General features: G+C 40.6%; 1 long non-coding RNA gene across 1 annotated transcript; it reads left to right on the top strand.

The window, feature by feature from the left end:
- On the top strand, positions 1-13455 carry LOC114013452 (uncharacterized). The gene is made up of 3 exons (XR_003556424.2): positions 1-223; positions 9739-9831; positions 13302-13455. It is a non-coding gene; the product is annotated as an uncharacterized LOC114013452 (long non-coding RNA).
- The last annotated feature ends 9189 nt before the right edge of the window (positions 13456-22644 follow it).

Here is a 22644-nt window from a genome sequence, read left to right on the forward strand (position 1 = left end):
ACCTGTACCTCTAGTATTTTTGCTGTCTTAACACTTTAGTCATGGATGTTTAACTATTGCACCAGGTACTGGCAGCGAGCCCAGATGGCTTAACAGAGCACGTGTGAGCATGGGTTCGCAGGAGCGTAAGACTGTGCAGATCTGCAAGTGGGAATGATTTAAAGGCAGACAATGTGATTTCCATATTCTGGTCTACACCATTTTTCTCAAAGCCTGAGAAGTAGTAAGTAAACTGTATTGTTTTTTAAACACTTTCAAAAAACCCTTAAGAATGTCAGAGAAGTTAAAATACTCTTTCAAATGTGTGGGCAAATAGAACTAAAACTACAGAAAGGGGCCAGGGCTTATGTCAGTGTTTCCTGGCCTCTCAGAGACTTGTATTCAGAATTTAGATTTCCCCTATAGATGGGGAAAAAAGCAGATCTATGGGTCAGGCTGGAGGCCACAAATAGCCTAGAGGAAATCTATGTTCAGATCCTGGCAGCTCTGCTAACTTTTAACAAGATTAATAACAAGGTTTTAAAAATATTAAGTAAGATTTGTTAACTTTTAGCAAGTAATTAGACCTTTAACTGACACATGCCACAAGTATTAGGATATTCAGTTGCTTGAAGCAGGAGGGCTTCTGTTCTCTACTGTGAGTTGTTGTCGTTTAACCCCAGCCAGTAACTAAGTACCACGCAGCTGCTCACTTCCTACCCCACTGCCAGCGGGTTGGATGGGGAGGAGAATCGGAGAAAGGTAAAGCCTGTGGGGTTGAGATAAGAACAGTTTAATAACTGAAATAAAGTAACAATAACAACAACAATAATTGCAATGAAGAGGGGAGGGCGAGAGCAGAATAAAACCTGAGGGACCCCCCCCCCCCCCCCCCCCGAACTCTAAGTGATGCACAATACAATTGCTCGACATTTGCTTACTGATGCCCAGCCAGTCCCCAGGCAGTGATTGGCAGCCCCTGGCCACCTCACCCCAGTTTATACACTGAGCATGATGTCCTATGGCAGGGGTCCTCAAACTTTTTACACAGGGGGCCGGCGTGGATGAAGTGGCAGGCAGTCATCTGCGGCTGCTTGGTTTCCCCCCCCGACCCCCGGTGGGGGTGGGGCAGGGGGGTTCTGTAAATACCGGGTGTCAGATTGAGGACCCTGGGGGGCCGTATCCAGCCCGTGGGCTGTGGTTTGAGGACCCCTAGTCTGTGGTATGGACCATCCCTTTGGCTAGCTCAGTCAGCCGTCCTGCCTCGGCTCCCTCCCAGCCCCTTGTGCACCTGCTCACTAGCAGAGCATGGGGAACATGAAAAGTCCTTGGTTTAGAGTAAGCACGACTTAACACACTGATGTTTTAGTTGTTGCTATCAGCATTGTTCCTATACTAAATCCAAAACACAGCACTGCACCGGCTGCTAAGGAGAAAATGAACTTTATCCCAGCCAAAAGCAGGACAAGGTCCTTACTCAGCCAATGTCATCTCCTGCCTTCCTTGTCTGATTTCTTACAAATAGGAATTGAGAGTTACTGTGGTCTAAGAAATATGTCTTTAAATAACTGCCAGCTCTGTTCAGCTCCTTTATACCGCAGGGCAGTTTCTCAGAGGGTCACATCCACCAATACCTTAGACAATTGAAAGTTTGCTCTCCTAAAATTTAGGATCTTAATCATAGTCAAACTCTAAGTGCTACTGCGTGTAGGAGTCAGTATGTAGACAAACATTTTCAAAAGGTAGTTTGAATGAACAAAAGGAGAAAAAAAAAAAAAGTTGTTCTCATCCCAAGGATCAAAAGCAAATACTTGGAATTCATAGCTGACACTCACAAGTGCTACAGCAATAATGAATCTCACGGCACAGAAAACTACAGTTGTCATTGCAATCCTTGCACTCCTCTGAAAAGGCAGGTGCTGCCAGACTGGTGTTGTACTTGCCTACATATGGATTTCAGTACATATGTTATGGATTCCCATGCTATTCATTTTCAGCTGTAGACTAAATCTAGTGCCGTCAGGAGATGGTTCTTTGTGGGACTGCACCAGCAATGGTGGAAATTATTTCATTCCTGAGAATTCAAGATAATGTAACTGTGGCGAATGAAGAGACAGGACGCTGCTTGATGCAAGCAAGATGTCAATTTATTGTACACAATCACGAGTTTATATACGTTTTCAGGAGCTGCGCGCTTTAAACAGATTGGTTCTTTAAGCTAAGCGTTACATACTAGGCCATCCCTGATTGGTTAACTACAAACAAAGGACACTTTAAGTAAGTTTTTACAGTCATCAATTAACAGCAAGGTGTTACTTCTCCTTGGTGTCATCTGTTCCTCACTCCTTTATCTTTCCTCAGCCTGACTCACCCCGTTGATTGTTATCTATTCACCCTCCTTGTCCTCCCAGGGTTTGTGGCCTACAAGCCCGAGCACATTCCCCTCAGCTAACTGATTGGTACTTATGGCCCTGATTTCCAGGCCCCCTCCTGCATGTAACTTATGGAAAGAGTAAGTCAATTGTAGTCAAAATTAGGTTATGTTCTTAATTATTTCTTAGAAATTTGGGGGGACTTTGGACGAGCCAGTTTATAGTTGCTCTGTTTACCCAGCTGTAAAATTGAATTGGTTTTAAATATTCCTAACAAGAGCGCTACAAGATTTAAATAATTCTTGTGTACTTTACCTCTACAAATGAATGGCGCTTTCCATTTTAAGTGGAAGATAAATTTACAGCTTTTCATTGCAGGACATGAAATATAATTACCGGATAAATACACCTGTGTTTGCCAGAGTTGACTACTAGATGTCACTCTTGTTTCACTTATCTAGCCACTCTCACCTAATGCCTTCTCACCAGTTTGAATTTATACATGAGTAATCATTTGCTGTCAAAACATAATGTAAATCATCTTATTGAGGGAGAAGTCTGGAGAAGGAACAGGAAACTACAGCCCAATTAAAATACCCTCGTAAGTTATTCCACAGCAATTACTTACATATTGGAAACTATAATAGATGTAGCAGCTTCTTCATCCACAGCAGAGGAATGTCCTGGGGCTTCGGTTTAAGGACTCAAAGCATGATTTCATAAAGGTCAAAAGCCAAGAAGCAGAAGCACTGGAGCGAGGTTTCCTTCCCAGAGCTGCTCTGTGCTGCTTGCCTGGTGCAAAGGGGACACAAGAGAAGGCAAAAGCTCTCTGTGGACCAGTCCCACCTCAGAAGCTGCATTAGGGAATTAAAGAGTAAAAATGATAATCAGGCTCCCTAGTTTCTTTTCTTTATCATATATGTTTTTGACTACTCAAAGGGCTGTGGTATTGAAATGAATCATCCTTTGCTAGAGACTTTTCTAAGCTTTACTCTCCTCTTAATTATTCTTCTGCGTCCTGGGAAAGATGTTCATCCCACTTGCTTGCTGTTTATCTTCTGTTATGCCTCAGCCAATAAAAAAAGCTTTACTGAACTCCTGTTTCAGAGAAGAGAGAGAAATCACAACACAAAATGTTGTTCAGATGCTGTAAGAAAATTGTGACACCTAATGAAAAGGCTTACAAAATGCTTCTGAAGGGAATTGTTCAGGAATATTTTCATAAATGCAAGCTTATTTCTAGTGAGACTGGATATGTCCACCCTCATGTTCCCATTTACTACAGAAGGCGTTTATTTCAACATGATTTTGAGATTCAGTATATCCTTTTTATTACTTATATATCTGATGGAGAAAAAAGCTAGGGTCTTTAAATTTTTCCTCAAAAATCATAAATGGATAAGCTAAGAAATATACATTGGTGAACTAAAAGGTATGACAAGTCCTCATCATTATTGAAGAGATATATTCCAGCTTAAAAGGTGACGGCATCTCTCTGTTAAGCCAGTTTTGCTGACATTAAAGCTAGCAATTCAGACACCTTCTTATTGAAACCCTGTGTCTTGAGGTATGGGATAAACACTTCTGAGGTCATGTTGACATGCTCAGAATAAATTCCTTTATTAAATTCCCATGCTTTCTCCCCTTATATAGTTTGGACCTGATTTATTTCTTCCAGGAGTGATATTTGACATTGGAACAGTCAGCTTTTGTAGGTTCATGAGGCTGTAGGATGTGACTCTGAAGATAATAACTAAAGAGGAGAAGGAAAGTCGTTCAGTCTTGTTTGCAATATGCCTGTTAGTAACAGATTCACTAGTCATTATCTGTTCCTCACAGAAATGCTGAAGGGACAAGGGAAATAAACAGATGAAAAAAGATAGCTAGATGCTTTTTGCAAAAGGAGGCACAAGTGTTTGCTCCAATGTACATCTTTTTATCTAAGAGGAGTATTTCCCTAACTTTTCCTAAATTCCTTTTGATACAAGAATTATTTACTGTAGGAAAGAAAGAGAGAAAGAAAAGAAATATGTATGTATCTACAGTGAAAAACATGCAAGAATTTGTAAAACAGGGGATGTTAGTGTTTACAAACAGGTAACAAAACACGGCCTTAGGAGGAGGCACAGACACCATAAATATGCGGAGATGGGGCACAACAAGATAAGCTCAAGGAGAACCAAATCGTTAATGAGGCTAAACAGAAAATTACTGCAACTATGTGTGAACTATCCTAACTAGCACACTGAAAGTCCCACCCTCGAGCAAAGAAAGTGGCCTCCTAACAAAACCCCAGCCCCACAGATCATGCTGGTGGAAAGAGAGGATGCTGTACGTTTAAATGGGGATGATGCTCATGAGAACCAATGACAATTAACTGTGACTAAAGGTAATTATGAACAAGTTCAAAGTGCATAAAATGTTTTGCCATGTGGTACAAGGTGTGCCAGTGTTGTGGATTTCCCACCTAGCACCCAGTGCTGCACAGACATGCAAGGAACAAGTATCTCGACTCCGTGTGTGCTGGCTCTTGCATACCTGGTGAAAAACCCAGATTAGGGACAACCCTTTGACTAAAAGTTGGCATAAAGGTATATTTGCAAGCAGAATTTACAGCATAACTCAATTACAGGATAACATTTACAGCATAACTCAAATAAATCCACAATGTTAATGCTGTCCCGTTCACATTCAGCAAACTGTCGGCAAAAGGACAAAGTCAACTTGCAAGCAAAACAAAACCCATGCTTAATGGTACAGAACTGTTGTGAAAGAATATTCTCAACATGCTCAAAGATCTAGGAAAGGCAGAGAAAAGACAGGGCTGGGAAAGCTCTCAGTGAGCAAGACAGGCAGCCCCCAGGAAAGATGCAATGTGATGGTGTCCCCTACTGCTCATTATTTATTCTTTTCAGAAGAAGCCTCTAAATAAAGATTACAATTAAGGCATATTAAAGCTTATGAAAAATTGGGACTTTCTGGTTTAGGTGTTTTTGGAACAGAGTTTGAAGGTGAAGAAGAATGGAACTCCACAACTACACAGATATTTAGGAACTCAAAGGTATTAGCTGTTAGAAAGCGAATTGCACGAGCAAGATAGGTATTTCCGAAGGTTAAATCTTCTTACAAATCTTAAGAACACGACATTAAATAACAAGTCCTAAAATGGCAAAATATTTTTCAGCACATATTTGTAAAAGAACCTGAAAAGATATATTTGAAGCTAGAAAAAAGCAACACCTGAATGTTTGCTTATCCGAAAGATTTGTGCTCCTTTGAGACTCACAAGAGTTGGATAGAATTCTCATAAGATTAGCATTCTTCTGGGATTTCCAGTTCTTACTGCTTTCGATCCTAATCTTATGTAAAGAAAGAAAGAAAATCCCATGTGGTTGTGCAATTCACAACCCTAACAAAACTGGTGAGAAAGTTAGCTTTAAAATAAGCATCTTCTGTTTCTGAAATTTCTGAAACTAATCAGCCATCTGTAATCATCATTCCCCCAAACCATTACACTACACTACACTGTAAACTACAGCCTATAATTTGAAGATACCTGTGAATTTTAAGTTTTTACAGTCCTTATTTAACATTTGGTTCTTAATAACCTATATACACAATAAGAACCTCAACAAATGCATTCATTGTCAAAAATTGAGATCATAAGTCACTTATTTAATATTCAAAGCAGATCATGTCCTTGGGACTTCACATTTCTTCTACATTACTGTTCACATGTTCAAAATATGAATCTGGAAGCCTTTCTTTAGTCAGCAGGTAAAACTGAGTGCAACTGGAATTCCAGGTAGCATACTCATTAAATACAGGAGAGACGGACAATACACATTTAACCGGTTATGTGGTCAGGCAGTTTATGTAAACTGTGGAGTCCTAACATTGCTACGTAGCCATACCACAGTCCTATATCCTCACCCATTGTGGATTCAGAGTTCTGCACCATTTGGCCTCATATCTGTTGGAGGTAGGATGCCCATGGGTCTGCATGGAGGTATGTTTGTCTCTTCCCAAGGAAAGAAATACAGAAACATACCGTGGCTGCTTTCAGTTGGAAATAGTTCAGACTGAGTATTTCTTCCATTGCCTTTATCTGGTATCTATGACATTAGGCAGATACAATAAAAACAATTTTAATTAATTTTAAAATGGCAAGTCAATGTAGTACTGCTTCTAGCTGTATTTATTGTTATGCATCCAGAAGAAACTGGTATTTCTTGCTTACATGTAAAAGAGCAACAGAGCATTTCAGCCGTGGCCCTGTATAAGTAAACTGAGTTATAACTGAAGAATTTCTCACCTTCTTTTAAAGACAAGAAATGAGGTATAATCCAAAGATTTCCTCTGGGTAATGTTACATCTGAATGCTAAGGTGCTGAAATGATTCTAGGTGACTCCATGTATATGTTACCAAAATGGCTTGACATTTAGGCATATTCCTGCAAGATCTTACAGGTTAAAGGGGAAAACGGGGATAATTTATTTCTGGTTGTCAAGCACAACAAATCATTGCTGCTATAGCTGACAAAGGAAGAAAAAATCTGTTCCTTAATAGTTTAATACTTAGAAGCAATAATATATCCTTCAACAGAGAAGTAAGCATTTCAAACTAAATGAAAACGGGATCACTGAGGCAAATAGCAGACTGCTATCATGCTTTTGCATGATAGTGTGCACTATAATGAGACTGGAATTAGCTTGGAAACATATCCTATCAATAACAATGTGATTAGGATTACTTGATCTTTATGAAATGCCCCAGGACGTGCTACAGGCATTACAAATGAATAAGAATAGGTGGTCCCTAGTCTGAATAATACACCTAAACAGGAGGGTAATCAAGAAGAGTGAGAGGAAGTGGGGAAAGGGAAATAAAGAATTGGACTACATGGAGCTCAGCGGTTTCTCATGTACAAGATGACATCTGTCACTACATCAGTTGTGCCTGGAGTTAGAAAATGCCTAGGACGGAGACTGAGACTACAGATTCATCAGACAACCAAGAGGTCAGGAAAGGATAAAAGCAATACTGAGTTCATCCCTAATGCTCAGGTGCTTCAAGCTACAGCACAGAGCAAATTTCCTCACAGTCTTGGAACACTAACAGGTCTTTCAGAAACCTCAAGATCCAAGAGACTTGTTTGCTTCTTGTATCAAGCCAAAAATCATCTCATGTTGTACATTAAACTAGGTTCACCAAGCGAATGCAGAATGTAGACACCGCTGTTTCTCAGTAGGCTACTTGTTGGTTTGTTTTCTTAATACTGAGAGCTTGCCTTGGTCTTACTATCAGGAAACAATGAATGCTCCTGAAATCAATGCTCTGTCTGAGTGTGTGCTTTATCCACAGCTGCCGAATCCCATCCTTATACACAGCTGTCCAGATTTTGGCTCGGACAGAGATAATTTTCTTAGTAGCTGGTACTATGCTATGTTTTGGATTTAGTGTGAGAATAATGTTGGTAACACACTGCTGGTTTAGTTGTTGCAAAGTAGCACTTACTCTAAACCAAGGACTTTTCACGTTTCCCATGCTCTGCCAGTGAGCAGGCGCACAAGAATCTAGGAGGGAGCAGGGCCAGGACAGCTGACCAGAACTAGCCAAAGGATGTTCCATACCATAGAACATTATTCTTGGTAGACAAACTGGGGGGAGTCAGCTGGTGGCTGCTGATTGCTGCTTGGGCACTGGCTGGGCATCAGTCTGTGGGTAGTGAGTAATTGTTTTGTTCATCACCTGGTTTTGTTTTTTTCCTTTGGGTTTTATTCCTCTCTCTCCTTTCATGACAATTGATATTATTATTACTGTTATTTTATTTTATTGCAATTATTAAATTGTTCTTATCTCAACCTGTGAGTTTTACCCTTTTCCCAATTCTCCTTCCCATCTTACTGGGGGGCAGAGTGGGAGGAGGTGAGTGGCTGCGTGGCACTTAGTTACTGGCTGGGGGTAAAGCACAAAACCAGCTCTTTTTAAAAAACCAGACAATCAAGTACACTTAAGTTTAGAAAATATTCTTTAGCTTTGCAGTATACTACAGAAAACCGGCAGAGTGTGCTCAATATAGCTCTAATATTAGAGAAGACTAGCAATTATATAGCTGAAACATGAGAAATTTCCCCCCCCAGGAAGACTATATTGCCATGGTAACTGAGGAAGGAAGTCAGTTTAACATCACAGCTCACATTTTCCTCATTTTCTGTATCAGCATTTGCTCATGGCACTTACATTATTTAGAGCCAAAGAACTCTGATTAAAGATGCAAACTTTCTGGAAGCAATGGGCATTTGCTTACATTTTGGCAAAACAGAATTTCTCCATTCTAATAAGTACACTTTAATATAATCATAGAGTCATAGAATGGTTTGGCTTGATCTTTAAAGATCCCCTAGACCAACTCTCCTGCCATGGGCAGGGACATGTTTCACTAGATGTGGTAAGAATGTAATATATATTATTAGTCTTGAATGTGAAAAATTCAGAGTAAATTAAAGCAGAAATGCTTTAAATTCATTTTCAAAACTAATCCAGATTTATTTTCCTATTTACATCGGCCATGAAATGCCATCCATGAAAACAGCTTAAAGATATGGGTCTATAAGATTCAGAACACCCAAAAAACCCCCAGTTTGATGGAGAAGTAGATTTCATAAAAGGCATCTGAGAACCAAGGAAAATAAGAGAAAAAAATATATACTGTCAAGGAAATCAGAGTAGCTGGGACAAGATAAAAAGACACGGAGACACAAAGTATTTGGTGATCTGTTTCAAGGTACTCCGCAGCAGGTTAGCTTTTCAGTTCTTACGTGCCGCTGTAAGAGGGATCTTACACATGCTTTAGCTACAGGAGAAAATGCACTGCACTGCACAAAATGGGATGTCTTACACAGAGAGCACATCGTCTACGTTTGGCAGAAGAGTGAGAAACAGAGAGCACATAAACTGAACGTAATGGGCCAAAGCAGCCAGTTACAGAATAGGAAAATGGGTATACCTATCTAAAACTAAACAATACGTTGTTTGAGGCAAAATAGAAAGAAGCGTAGAGCAGGGACAGTCACACACACCTTTCTCTGGGAAGGGATTGCTTATCCTTACCTTGCACCCACTTAAAAATGTATAATACTGAAAGGCATAGCTGTCAGTATTGATCACAGTATTGCCCAAAGCTGCATTTGTTGCTTATAAACAACAAAGCATGGCTCAGCTAAAACAGAAGATTTAGAAACTTGCAGCTATCAGATCAGACAGAAAATAGGTATTTTATGAGGAAATTCACGAAGCTGTAATAAGGAACACTATATAAAAATCACAGCACTGAAAGGGTGGGGAAGAGATACTGATGTTCTCAGTTCTTTTGTTTACTTCCAGCTGTGAGATGCGTGTGAAAATGATGATCCCATCCTCGGACTGAACCTGCAGCAGCACAGAAGGCCAGAATCAAAACTGTGTGTAATAAAAAAGGTACTTACTTGCTTTACCCTTAGGGAGCAACAAGGAATGTTGCAGGAGTAGGTGATCAGGCTAAAAATAACCTGTGATTATAGGGTCCCTGATGACGTGATGACTGCAGATTAGGGCAAAGAGGTTGTACAACAAGACCAGCCTTCAAGCCTTACGGGTACTGGTGGGGAAGGTGCTGATTACCCCTTGGGGAAGGGTGATAGTGCGTTTGGGGAGGGCACTATTGTGCCATATACAGTGACCTGTTGCGTTCAGGCAAAAGGTTTGGTCTCTTGACAGCAAATAGAAAAACCTACAAACTTCACAGTGGAAGACAGAGATGACTGGTGACTTCTTCTGTGGACAAAACAGGAAATAATTTCCTGATTGGACTTGAAATCATGGAAGTGGGCTGCCTTGGGGGAAGACAAATCAGTGGACAATGATTGTCAATGGGAGTTATCCAGTCTACATTGCTCATCTAATTTACTGATACCACCACCACAACTTGGGATTATTTTAAGCAGAAGTGAGCAGAAGTTGCTTGGTAGCAGAGCTTGGTAGGCATGGGCCAGGCCCCAGCCCATTGTAGTAATTTCTGCCTTTCTGGAATTTCCAGGGTGACAGCATATTTTTTCCAAATATTTTACTAGTTTTTCTGGATTCTGCATTTGTTCAGAGGTGAAGTTTCAAAACACTGGAGGTGCCCACTGTTCTAGGTACTTGCCCATACTATCCCATACATACTGCCGCTCATAACTATCCAACTTCGGGACAGAACTCTGGGTGGTATTCTTAAATAGTTGTTTAACCTTAAACAAGACCAGGAACACATTCAGCATTCTTAGCAATAATAGCATGCTGGTTTCAACATCCCAAGGATATTAAAAATTTTCAGAGTTCTCAAACGCTACTGTAATTAACCTGGTGGGGAAGGGCAAGATGTGGAAGGATCTCTCTTCCACAGGTTGGCTCACTGAGGAGAAAAGGCAAAAGGTGTAACTATTAATAGTGCCCATTAGATGACTCCCGAAGTACGGAGGTGATGGCAATGCTGAGTACACAGACAAGATTAATTTCATAACCAGCGAGTCTATCATATCAGAAGCCAGCACTATAAAGTACAACACAATGATAACTTCAGCCCAGACCCCAAGGACAATAATAGCACCACAGGGAACACATATTGCAAGTAAAGTAAATAATGTAACCCTGAGATCACAGGCAGCAACTCTGAGAGCAAAGAAATCAGCATTGTAGAAAGTGATTAGCAAACCAATAAAATGAATACTTACAACAAATTTGTTTTAACATGTTCTAGTCAGATCTGTTGTTATGTCAAGCCTTCGTGCCCCATGCTGGGTGCAAAAAAAGGACTGTCATGGTTTAACCCCAGCCAGCAACTAAGTACCAGGCAGCCACTTGCTCACATCCCACTCTGCCTCAGTGGGATGGGGAGGAGAACTAGGAAAAAGGTAAAACTTGTGGGTTGAGAGAAGAACAATTTAATAATTGCAATACAATAAAATATAATAAAACCAACCATAACAATTGTCATGAAGAGGAGAGAGAGGGGTAGAAGAATAAAATCCAAAAGAAAAAACCCCAAGTGATGCACAACACAGCCGCTCACCACAAGCTGGCAGATGCCCAGCCAGCCCCCCAGCAGCTATCAGCAGCTCCTGGCCACCCCCCCTCAGTTTATACACTCTGCATGACGTTCTGTGCTATGGAATATCCCCTTGGCTAGTTTGGGCCAGTGGTCCTGGCAGTGTTCCTTCCCAGTCTCTTGTGCCCCTCCAGCCCTCTTGCTGGCAGAGCCTGAAAAACTGAAAAGTCCTGGACAGCACAAACAATACCCAGCAACAACTAAAACCATCAGTGTATTATCAACGTTATTCTTGTACTAAATCCAAAACACACCATTGTACCAGCTACTGAAAAAAAAACCCCAAACAACTCTATCTCAGCTGAAACCAGGGCATCATTTAGCCAATTCTTTATCCATCGAAGAGGCCATCTATCAAATCTATCTCTCTCTGATTTAGCAACAAGGATGGTGTCTAGAATAGCGTGAAAGGCCTTAAAGATGTCCAGCTAAGCGATGTCCATAGCTCTTCCCTTGCCCGCTGGTGCAGTCATTGCATTATAGAAGGCCATCATTAGTCAGACAATACAGATTAGTTAGGCATGATGCTTTGGTCCAGTATGACCAGTCTAACATTCACATGTATTTTCTTTATAAGGGGTCCTTCATGCTTTAGAACTAAGTTCACAAACTATAGAGATAAAGCCATATTAGGAGAAAAAAAAGCATATTCTCTTCCCCAATGTGCTTGTAGGCATTACTAAGTGATTGCAAAACCTGCTTAGATCTGACAGAAAAGGGTTTCAACTTGCTACAGGGCTTTATCCTAATATCCTGTATCTGATCCACTGAGTCCTAAAGTATAGTATTGCAGTAAGATTTTATTATAAAACTATAGGAGAGGCTTGAATTGAAGGTTCACAAGAATCTGCACAATGGCAAAATTCTAAACACTTAAAATACTACTCTCCATTTAATTTTGCATGAAGTTTCCTATCAAGGTAATACCAAGGGAAGAATTCACCATCAGGCAACCCCTCTAAGCTTTTTTAAGATTTGAAATCTGCTGCCGAGAGAAGGCAGACACATGTGAAACACCTGATGCCAAGTAACTGACGATAATTTTTTTCTATTCTTATTTGTTAACAGTATTCATAGAACCTGTGGGCTACTTTTAGCTCCTCTTCAGGGTAGTCTTCCCTGGAAAAGGGTGGGAGGAAAGGAACACCTTATGCATTTTTTATCATGGCTTTTCATCCTACCAAAATCACAAAACCAGATACCAGCATCAGTTTCAGGCTGAAATAGCAAAAGGCAAAGAGGGAATGCAGAAATCCAGTGAGGACTTCTACCCTTATTAAAAACTAATCTCTAAACGTGCAAAATGTTCTTGCACATATCCTTCAGCCTTTCCAGCCTTTTATCCTGAGTCTCGTCTGGCAAAATCAAGTTTTCATCTATGTGTCTTAAAGTTCTGGAAGAAAATTTCTCCAGTGTCACAAGGTTGCTTGTAGCTAGACTATACTGATCAGGGATGTTGACAGATATATTAAATAAGAAGAGGATTACTTTTTCTTTTTTTTTTTTTTAAGAATAAATATAGAGAAATAGGATACAGAAAATATTTCAGAATAGGAAAAGCTGCTGGTTTCTGTAGTTCCTGCCTGGAACACTGGAAATGCCTCTGACATACCTCACAATTAAAATGGTGTGGGAGTTGAGAATGTATTCCCAGTTGTGCTCAGAACAGCATCACAATCTGTGAAGCACTGTCTTATCAAAGATCATGAGGTTTTGTTTTCATTATTTATTTAGAGGGAAAAGATGCCTTTGTAACTCTGTCCTCAGTAGCAGTAGTACATGGTTCCGATGCTACTAACCATGTTTATTCTATCTTTTACAGTTCCATATCTAAGTCCATGAGCAAACCTTATGTGGATGTAATTTGAAAGATGCCCATCTCCTGTGGCTGTCAGGGAAGAGGTCGTAGGAGTGCTGAATTCAGTCGGAATTTTACAGACGTTTGAGGGCCCAGTCTGTTCTAGAGCACTCAGTGTGACAAGAAGGCATCTTAAATTTTAAACCAGAAACTCATAAATTTTAATAAAAGAGAAAGGAAGTCATGATATAAATTAAATTAGGAATACTATTTGGAATTGCAAGTTCAGTTTAATATTTTGATATTTTAATTTTATGGGAAAACTTGCACTGTTTGCTATAAAACATTTTAACAGCTCCTGGGAAGAAATGGGTGACAAAACATGCAGTTCCTTTCCTGGTTCTGTGTTGCTCCAGCAGACACTTTAAAGGTGCCTTTGAGGCATGGATTCTTGTTTTGACCTGCTCTTGGCCCATAGAGGTTTGAGATCACTGATAAAAAGAGGGCAGGGGATGGAACAAGCCCTTCACTCATTCTCCGCAGCAGCAAAGGGAAAATATCTGTTGGGCCAATTCTCTTGCTTGCCCCCAACTAGAAAACAGGACAATCTGCACGAAGGTTAAAGATACATGTTCACTGTCCAGCTGTACTGAGTGAATTACCTTGTGTTTTATTTCATGTTGCTTTTTCCTCACGTGCTTGAACCCTTTCCTTGCTCCAAAACTTTGATATATTTATTTTTAGCAATTATGTTCTATGATTTCGTAAAATTATAGTCTTGGGTCTTGGCAAGCCCCAAGAGATATTGATGGCACTTTATGGGCTTAGTGTTGCAGAAACAACATTTCTATCATATCATATACTACGTGTATTCTTACAGAAAACTTCCAACACAGAACTGACTCATCAATGAACAGACATAAAAATCATGAAATATCATCTTAAAGCTATTCTGCATGGATGAACAAACAAGTACACAATCACAGGTAGTGGTAAGATGGAACCCTTCTTCCAGAAAATTACAGTTTGAAGTACAGTTGTTCTCCCTTTCATCTCTAGCATCTTGAAGCTTGGCATCACACAAACTAGAGACAGAATGAGCTTCTACCTTCACCTGCATCAACACATGTAATTTACTACTTTCTATATTTTCAACACTTGTCTTACAGGTTTTTGAACAAAACAAATAAGGAATCACATAGAGCTGCTCTAGAGAAACTTACTCAGAACAGACCAATGAAGAGCAAAGGTTCAACACATGCACATAATTTCTACATTTGTAACATAAACCGTGGCCAAGATCCCTGCCAATGATACTGGAAACTTTCTCACAGACTTTAGGAGAGCCAGCATGTTATGAAATTCCTGCAGTACTAAGTATTACCTATACAGTTCCAAAGATTTGCAGTTTAAATTTCATAAGTACCAGTGACAGAAAAATGAAGAATATTATTTGGGATCTCAGATCAGTCTGACACATAGAAGAACAGAAAAGCAAACTTCTGAAGCTTCTAATTTAGTGAATAATCTTGTGCCACACATTCTATGGGAATAAAAATTACTAATAACATAAATTAGAAACAGGAAACCATCCCATTTAAAATACTCCAAAACAAAAATATCCCTTCTACCTTAAAACAGATTACATTTTCATGGGTTATTGGCTCAGGATAATAACAAAATATGTTTGCTTGCAATATGTTATTATTATTGTTTGCCCCCTCCCTGGGTGTGTTCAAGTCCAGGTTGGATGGGGCTTGGGTTGGAGCAAGATGATATCTAAAGTCCCTTCCGACTCCAAACATTCTATGATTCTATGATCTTTGACTTATCATAAAATAGTGCTTCATTTTACTTTTACCACTTTTGTTTTAATCTTACATCCCTACTGTTAAATCTCTATAATGATATCATGCTGCCTAATAAATTCCTGTGGTACCACAAAAAACCTCACATAGGTGGTTTATGTAATTCTTAAACATAGCTTTATCAACAATATAGAAGAGGATATAATAAACACTAGAATAACTGTAACCAGAGATATTGGACACAAAACCAGAGCTACCAGAAGCATTTCTAATATTACAAAACAGTTATGGAAGATCCTACATGCCATATACTTGCTTCCAGAAATCCTTACTGAAGATTCATTTCCTAGATTAATTTTCAAGTCTTTAGTAAATTAAATTCTCACTGACAAAATCTGTTCACCATGCAAAAGCAGCAACATCTACATAGGCATCTTCCTCAGTGCGACTCTAAGATATCAGTATTGCACCCACAGGGAGAAGAAAGGGGGAAAAACAGAAAAAAAGGTTTTTGAGTTCTTGTTTTTATGACAGAAGGCAATCCCAAACACATTCTAAATCTCTCTTCTTCATAGGCAAAAATTACTGAAGAGTTGGCATATATTATTAAATCAATAAAATTGTAGTGCAAATTTAATACTTCGTTAGGTTCCTGAATGCTGTAATGAAAAAGCCTCCTACAGAGAAACAGTATTTAAAAAGGGGAAGAAAATATAGAATATTGGCAAATGAACAGTGATGTTTAATGTCAAGATGAATTCAAAAGTGAGAATTTAGTGAGTCTTTTACAGAAGTCAAAATCTATAAGCAAAGTGTAGCTCATGACTTACACTAAGAAACCATGAAACTCGTCCACAACTTGGAAAAAGCCGCTTAATTTAAAACTATTTCATGCCAGTTAGGACAAGTTATGATAAATTCAAAACACTGGGAAAGATTTAATCTGTAGAAAAGAAATCTAAAACTTTTGGCATATTTTACCAATTTATTAGAATGAAATTCTACTTCTCTAGAAATATAGAATCCATCCTTATCCTTTCAAGCTTTTTTATCGAAAAGAGGGATTTAGTTCAAGCAGAGATCTGGGTCTCTGGCCTTGCCTGGGCAATAGGTGACGAGTGGGTGTTAAAGATCTTTGGCAGCACCAGAGGGGCAGCTCCCACAGTCAGCATTGATCCTGAGATGGTTGTGTGCTTCCATCAGTGCCGAATGATTGCCTTACATAGTTAAAACATTGTCTTCACACCATATTTTCCCTAGACAAATAATATTGATGTGTCAAACAATTGTGTACTATAGTTCATCGATACAGAGCAATTCTAAACAGAGTATGAAGTCACAGTAGAAAAGCAAATGGTTGCATCAGACAGATAACATAATTTTTTGCAAGCATTTTAATACTGTTAGCATGACATTCTATCTGCTCAACTTCTCCATCAGCTTGGAGGTTAATTCAAACAAGCTTTCAAAATTTCAGACCACAATTTATTAGTTGTTTGGTTTACTTTTTTACTGACATTTATGAAATTGGACCCAAATCCTTTAACAGTCCTCCACCTCCAAAACTACAGAGCAAAAAGGGACCAGTATCCAGTAGACTGGAAATCTAGATATTTCTTTACAAGTCTGTCTGTTTTCTTTAGAGCTTTGTTATGCTTTCCTTTAACTTATTTTCTTATCTCTTCCCTCAAATTATATTTTCCATTAACAGTAGTTTTCTGCTTACTCCCTCTTTTACTCTCCAACAAAGTTCTGTATCTCCTTTCCATCTCTATTTTACTTTCTATTCTGTGTGGGTTTTCTGCTTGCCCTTGGAATATAGACACACTATCCTCTGACTTTTTGAAAAAACAGAGTAAAACACATCCAGTGATTTTTGAATTAATGAGAGGAAAATAAAATCTGAAATTATGAACTTTTGAAATTTTTGTATCACTCTTAGGCCCAAGGCTATACTTCATTGAGGTCAGAGCGCTATTTAGTAAAAATAAGTAGGTTCAGCAGTATGGGAAATTAATTTCCCAATAATTGCAATCCTACAGTTAACCTGTAAAAAGTGTTAGTTCAGACTGGATTTGTCCCATGATTTGAAGGTTATAAGTGTTCATTTCTCTGTGGATTCAGACTTGAATCAAGAATAGGAGTTTATTGCAATGTTAGAAGATTCTCTCTACCTGCTTTATTTTGTAGGCATCAAGAACATGTGGATAGGGGACACAGGAAATAGAGCATAGGAATAAATGGTCAATTTTCACAACTTAGGGTTTTAACACTGGTCTCTGCTGGGATCTGTGTTTTTCTACATCCTCACAAATCCTTAGTCTATACACAAATCCTCTATATCCTCATAATCTCACAATCTCTTCCTCAAATTCTCTGTATCTTCATAAATGACTTGATTTAGTCAGAAAATCACAGTTCCTGGTGCGCATGTTGTATTGTGATGGTATGAAATTTAAAGGTGAGTAGGGATGTATGCATCTTTTGAAGACTTGAAGAAGGATCTTTTGAGAATTAATGACTGGGTAATAAAGCACAAAATGAAATTGAGTATGACTAAGTGTTAACTGATGTCCAGGGGAAGAAAACAAATTACATTCAAAATGATAAGACACCCTGGGCTGGTCATTGCTACTCAGGACTGAGACCTTGCAGTTCAGTGAAGCAATCATCTCCGCATTTGACATCGATGACCAGGCAGATAGTCAAATGTTAGTAATTATTAGGAAAGAATAAATATTTAAATAAATAAAATAAGAGAACATTGTAGTTCTGCTGTATGAATCTTCAGTTAATGCATATTTTTAACACTGCACAGTTCTAGTTCCCTCATCTCAAATGTGTATAGCAGAACTGGAAAAGTTCAAATGATGGGATAATCACAGTATTTAGAAAGATTTCTTGCAACGGATATCTGAGTAGGCAAGGTTACAATCTGGTAAAGAAGGAAGTAAGGCTTATTTCATAGAGGGTTAGAATTTGATGAATAGCTTAGACAAAGTGGATGAAGACTCCTTGTCTATTCCAACATGAATACTAGGAATCCTCCCACAAAGGTAGTTAACCTTTAAATTGAACTTGAATATTTGTTTTTATGTTCTTAAGAAATTCAGTATCTGTAGGACTTCCATTCTCCCTCATTGGTGTGAGATTTACCAGAAAGTTGAGTTCATTTATATAAATGGTGTATCTGCACAAGCCTTGTTTCAAAGCAAAACTCTGTGGAAGCTTTTGTGTCTGGTGGGTAAATTTCATTTAAGAATGGAATCTGGACACATGCCACATAACAGCAGCTGTATCTGAAAATACGCTTTTTCGTTCTGGAATCTGGGTACTATCAAATACTGTGGCAGCAGTGGTTTCACGAAAAAGTAAAATGCATGTATAGCATACTTCAGTTGTGTTCCTACCTTTTTCAAACAGCTGAGCACCTACTCATTTGTTGGAAATCTGTGTCATTTTTCAGGACTAGTTCTGAAATGTTTTTCTATGATAGTGAAGGCAATCCAAGTCTTTCTTATTTTTTACTCTTTAGGTCATGAAGATACTAGTAAAAATAGGAAAAAATCTTCTTTAAAGTAATATTCTATTTTCATCTCAGCCTATTTCATCTTTGTAATATATCAAAATATTATCTTTTCTTGTATCGCTCCAAGTCCCTTGGCATATGAAATGTCTTTCTTTGTTTTATATTCAAAGCATGAAGTTGAAAGTAGCAGAGTAGGGGAAAAGCATGAGTCTGCCTATGTAACTCCATCACACTTAGATTCTTGACAAATTGTTTCAGAATTACGTAATTTCAGAATGCCTGAGTTTGAATTTTAATTTGTACACTAAAAAATCTAGTGAGAAACTAATGACCGTGCATGATAATATCAAGAGCCTAATTTTATTCATTTCCTAGATTACATGCAACTTTTTGAAAACAAGGTAGCAGCTCGCAGGGCCTTTGCAGAATTTAAAAGAATGGTGGGAGCAGTCTAGGAGAATCTCACTGTCATCTGGATTTCCTGGTGTTTGGCTGATCTGAATGCGTTAACCAGTTTTTCAGGAGAGAGAATATTTGTACAGTATTTTATGGTATGTGAGATGCAACATAGTCGTTTATGGCTTTTTGCATAGTGATTGATGAGCTGTAAGGAAAGCTCCACACAGGTACGTAATGCTCTAGCACCCTAATGCAACAGGTCAGGGAGCAACGTCCAGACAACATAGCAGCAGCTGCTGGATTGTTTAAGCAATAAAGCCTCAAAACAAACAATTGAAAAGCTGACACTGAAAAAAAGCTAGTTCATAAGAAAAGTGGTACTTAATGGCAGTTTTCTGAATGAGGAAAGATGAAAAAAGTCAGAGTGGTGGAATAACAAGCAAAATGAAACTAAGGAAGGAAATCCTTCCCAACAAATCACTTCAGCAGCTAACAAAGCATAATTACAAAGATGTATAATCTGACAAGTCATAAATATATCTGCACTGAAATGTGAATTTTATTGCATTCTATTTTTCATGGAATCATAGAGTCATAGAATAGTCTATGATTAAAAATCATCTAGTCCAACCCCCCTGCCAGGAACATCTTTCACTAGATCAGGTTGCTCAAAGCCCTGGTCAACCTGGGCATTGGACACTTTCAGAGATGGGACATTCACAGTTCCTCTGGGACACCTATTCCAGAGTCTCACCACTCTCAGTATAAAAAAATTCTTCCTTATATCCAATCTAAATCTACTCTTTTCAAGTCTGAAACCATTGTGCCTTGTCCTGTCACTACAGACCCTTGTAAAAAGTCTCTCTCCATGTTTCTTATGTCCCCTTTAACATTGAAAGGCCACAATAACGTCTCCCTATCCAGGCTAAAGAACCCTACTTTTCACTATTCCAAATAATCATGGAGTAAGTTAAGATGGAATGCATCTCAGGAGATCAGCTAGTCCAGCAGCTCAAAGTAGGAATAACTTCGTAGTTGGAGCAGCTTGCTCAGGGCCATGTCTGTCTGAATCTTGAAAATTACAAAGAACTGAAGTTCGTTGAGGAAAATAACTCTGGCTGGATCCACCAGGCTGAGAAAGTCAAGGCTGCTCTCTGTCCCCCAGTCCAAGTAGTTGTGAGGCTGAAGATATGTTCCTGGCAGGCATACACTCAGAGCATACGTATACACTACGTATACGTGTATGATACAGACATCACCAATGGCCTCAGCCTACTCCCTTCTCGGGCTGGGCAGGGTAGAAGCCCACTGGTGAGACTGTTCGTGCACATGTGGACAAAGTGGATCCCTCCCACAGCCGGGCTCAGGCGCTCAGCCTGCGCAGGAGCCAGCCCCTGGATCCCAGCCTCCCCAGCCGTTGGTTCCTGGACACAGGAGCTCCTGAGCCACGGCCCTGCTCCGGCTGCTGGTACAGACCATCACCCCCCCAAGCTAGATGGGACTCCCTCGGTCCCACAGCCACCTCCCGATGCTCCCGCCCCTAGTGACACCCGGGGACTCTCCCACGGGGGCTGGCTGTCAGAGACCCACTCACCCCCTGGCTCCCAGGACACATCATCAGCTGGTGCAGCTTGATTTTTGCTGGTGCCCACGCTCACCAGCACACCCCCCTGCGCCTGTCGCTGCCCCAGGGCCGCGGGGGTCCTCCACCCCATGCTCTGACCCCACACCTGCACCCACAGCCCCGCACAGGCACGTGCACACAGGACAGAGCCCTCCCCAGGACAGAGCCGGGACGGGATTGCACAGGGACAGAGGACAGACCGCGCTGGTCAGGCGCAAGGCACGGCCAGGCCAGCACACTGACCCGCCAGCTGCCGACACGCCACCGGCCCTTCCCAGCCCCTGGCCTCGCTTTTCCCTGCCCCTGCGCCCCCCCAAACCACCTGCACCTCTCTCTGGTCCTGCCTTTGCTTCCTCCCCTAAACATCCCAAAGGATCCCGTGCCACCCTGGACTGCTTTCCCATGCAGCCGCGACTGTATCCCGCTCCTTGGCAGCAGTGCCCCAGGTCTGAGAGGAGTCCAGGGAGCTGCTCCCCATGGCTCCTGGTGGTGGGCACCACCTGGACACTGGGGCTGACGGCTTTGCTGGGACAGCCCTGGGAGGTGCTTGGACAAGGTGCTCGGTCTCTGGGAGTCCTTGATTTAGCTCCCCACCTCCACTGTGCATCCCTGCACTCCTCTGGGGTTGGGTATTCGATGGGCTGCTGGCCCGTGTGATGGGTCTGGGGGTAGCCTGGCAGGCTGTGATTTGGATTTCTCCTCATGCCACTGTCTCCCAGAGCTCCTCGGTGGGTGCTGTTGTGGTTTAACCCCCAGCTGGTAACTCAGCACCACGCAGCCGCTCGCTCACTGCCTCCTCACCCAGAGGGATGGACAGGAGAATCAGAAAGGAATGTAAAACTTGAGGGTTGAAATAAGAACAATTTAATAGGTAAAGCAAAAGCTGTGCACACACAGGCAAAGAAAACAAGGGATTCATTCCCCGCTTCCCATGGCAGGCAGGTGTTCGGCCATCCCCAGGGAAGCAGCGCTCCAGCACAGGTAACGGTTGCTTGGGCAGACAAACACCGTAACACCGAATGTGTGTCCCCCTCCTTCTTCCCCAGCTCACACACTCAGCATGACGTCCCATGGTATGGAGCACCCTCTGGCTAGCTCGGGTCAGCTGTCCTGGCTGTGCCCCCTCCCAGCTCCTCGTGCCCCCCCAGCCCCCTCGCTGGCAGGGCCAGAGGAACTGAAAAGTCCTTGGCTTGGTATAAACACGACCCGGCAACAACCAAACCCACCGGTGTGCTATCAGCAGGGCTCTCACACCAAATCCCAGCACAGCGCCCAGCACCGTGCCAGCTGCTAGGCAGAAAATTAACCCTGTCCCAGCCAAAACCAGGACAAGTGTGCAGAGGAGCTTTATCACATGACCCCAATTAGGACACCAAGTATTTTTATTCAGCAGTAAAACTTCATTAAACCTTTATCTGCAAGAAGCTTAACACCTGTCAAACTACTGAAAGAGTACAAACCCAAAGACAACAGGTGACATTTTGTGATATTTCTTTTTTTCTTTTTCCCCATTTTTTTTCTTTTTTTCCCCTTTTTTTAATTTGCTGCTCACACCTGGTACCTACCACTATGTCTCAGACTTCACTCGGACCAAACTAAGCGTGTGCATTATTACTTTGGCGGAACGGACTGCTAAAGCTAGGATTCCTAACAGTAGTTACACAAACATTCTTGGAACCTTTTCCAGTGTATGAACACTCTCATTTGTGAACGTTTTCTTGCCTTATGTGAAAACAGAATTTCCTTATTGTTGGGTATGCCCAAAACAAGACACATGCTTATATTGTGTCTTCCATTTCACTTACTGACAACTTGCATTCAGTGTTAGGAGAATATCTGATTTGATCAAAGCTATTCTCCATCCTTTTTGTACTTTTTTTTTTTTTTAATTATTTTTGCTTCACTGTTCACTCAATGTCTGTTGAATCATTTAATCTTAAACAGAATAACCTTCCATATAGCAGCATGGCACTGATCAATAAATACACAAAAAGGAATAGATTGCTT

Source organism: Falco peregrinus, chromosome 10 (genome assembly GCF_023634155.1).
Source record: "Falco peregrinus isolate bFalPer1 chromosome 10, bFalPer1.pri, whole genome shotgun sequence".
NCBI classification, from domain to species: domain Eukaryota; kingdom Metazoa; phylum Chordata; class Aves; order Falconiformes; family Falconidae; genus Falco; species Falco peregrinus.